Here is a 2,571-nt window from a genome sequence, read left to right as displayed (position 1 = left end):
GGGCAGAGACACCCCAGCCCGCATGGTTGGAGTACAGATTAGAGACCATGAGAAAAGTGGCACAGGCCAGGAATGAGAAGATGGCTGCCCCCTTCCAGGTATGTATGCATGTATGTATGTATGTATGTATGTATGTATGTATGTATTTGTGACAGAGTTCCTCTGTGTAGCTCTGGTTGTCTTGGAACTCAGTTTGTAGCCCAGGCTGACTTCAAATTCACAGAGGGACGATAGCCTCTCCCTCCAGAGTGCTGGAATTAAAGCACCATGGCCTAACCAGGATTAATATTTTCAATCCACACGACTAGTTTCTGAGGAAGGCAATTAGAAGTTAGGGCCAAAGATGAGAAATTGGCTACTGTGGACTGGTGGGATGGCTCAGCAGGTTAAAGTGCTCACAGTGAAAAGACAGGTGAACTAAGTTAGGTCTGCAAAGGAGGGAGAATCCTGGAATTGTCCTCCTCTTAGGTCCGCATACATGCTGTGGTATGTGGCATGAGTGTGTCCCCCAAGCTGCTCCCCCAACACTAATAAATACATCTTAGAAAGAGACAGAAATCATCAGTCACTGAAAGTGATATCTCTTGTCTGAGGTCACACAGAAACAAGCATTAGGCCAGACCCAGTCTGAGGCCTGGCATCCTTGTTCCTGACCAGTCTGCGATCCTAACCCCATCACTCTCGTACCACTTTGTAAGAGGCACCCAGGAGACAGAAACAATTTTCCTGCTGGAGATGTGGCTCAGTTGAAAGAGTCCTTGCATGCTTGAAGCCCTGGGTTCCATCTGGAACACTAAGTGTAATCTCCATGGTTGTAAGATCCTGTAACCTCAGCACTCAGGAGGCAGGAGAACCAGAAGTTCAAACTTGCCCTTGGTTACATATGGAGTTTGAGGTCAGCCTGGACTACAGGCTTGTATCTAGGATTTTGAGGGCTTTCTTTCTTTCTTTCTTTCTTTCTTTCTTTCTTTCTTTCTTTTTTCTTTCCTTTTGTCTCTGTGTCTCTCTTTCCCTCCCTCCCTCCCTCTCTCTTTCTCTTATTACTTCTGGGTTTGGACAAGAGCTGTTAGTTCCTAGTTCCGTTGGCTTCCATTGGCTCTGGCTTTCCCTTTGCTCCATGACCCTAGCTCCAAGTCGCAGAGGCAAGGTTTAGTCACAGTCTCTCTGCCGCCTGCTGCAAACTGCTTAGCCCCAGGAGGGGCTCTCACATCTGCAAAGAGACCCTGCCCTCTTTTACTCAAGCCTTGACTCCTGAGGGAGACCTTCAGTTCCTGCCCTGCCCCAGCTGGGGGAGGGTGACTTCACATTCCAGGTCTTCAAGGCCAAGACAGGGACTCCTTTGGCTCGATTTACAGCTCCACCCTCCATGTCCCTCTGCCTGTGAACGTGGGGCCCCCATCCTGCCTTCCCAGCTGCACAGAGTTGCTTCCCAGTCCTCGGCTCTGGACAGTTTTCCTGTTTCCTCACTTTGGGCTCCTCCCCTGAAGTAAGCTCAGGGCTTCCTACTGGGGCTGAGCCCTGAGAGCCAGAGAAGGGAGGCCATTGGGCCCGGATCTGGGGTAGAAGTGGTGAATGGGCTCAAGGAAAGAAATGTAGAAGTGAAGAGTGGGTATTTCTAACTGACACTGACATTATTTGTTATTGAGTTCTTACCGTCTGACAACTACTTCTCTCTTTGTGTGTGTGTGTGTGTGTGTGTGTGTGTGTGTGTGTTTCATTCAGGATCTCATTCACATATCCCAGGCTGGTCTCAAACCTGCTCTGTAGCCTATGGTGGCCTTGAAACTTCCCATCTTCTTGCTTCAACTGGGAAAGCTGGGATTGCCAGTGTATGCCACCACACCAGTTTATACCGAGGCTTCTTGTAGTTCAGACCCCTAGATTCTTAATTTAGGTGACTTCACTTGCTGCTCCCTGGACTGTTCTAGAGTGGATGCTGGCTTCACTGCTTATAAACAGGAAAACAGACACCCTGAGGGAAATTAGGGGTTATTAATTTAGTTTGGATGGTTTAGGAGGGATTAGGGTAGAATAAAGGCTGGAAGGGAAACTAAGGTGTAAGAGCCCAATAAAATAGAAAACGGGGGGGGGGGGTGAAATATGCCAACACGCACCACATGCGTGCCTGGTGCTGGGGAGGTCAGAAGTGGTCGTTGGATTTCTTGAAATAGGAATTATAGATGATAGTGAGCAGCCACGTGGGTGCTATGAATGGAACTCAAGTCCTCTACAAGAGTAGCAAATGCTCTTAACCTCTGAACCATCCATCTCTCCGGCCCACTGCAGAGGGTTTTCAACCCAGCTCAGCCTTCTGTTCCCATAACCCCATGAGGTGGAAGAAAAGTCACTGGGACCCCCTAGGCAGGGACAAGGATGGTCTTGGTCACCCAACTTCCTGCAGAGCTTGGGAAACTGCTATGGGTCAGGATCCTCAGGGGAACCAGGGATGAGAAGCCCAAGGTGGGGTAGGGGAGCAGGCACAAAGGGGCAGGGAACTGCCGAGCCCTCCCTGAACAAAGACTGGGTGGGCGGCGGCTTGAGTCTCCGCACCCCGCCTCCCGCACAGACGAA

This window comes from Mastomys coucha, unplaced genomic scaffold, assembly GCF_008632895.1.
Source record: "Mastomys coucha isolate ucsf_1 unplaced genomic scaffold, UCSF_Mcou_1 pScaffold20, whole genome shotgun sequence".
NCBI lineage: Eukaryota > Metazoa > Chordata > Mammalia > Rodentia > Muridae > Mastomys > Mastomys coucha.
The sequence above is the reverse complement of the archived record's forward strand: the minus strand, read 5'-3'. Positions refer to the sequence as shown.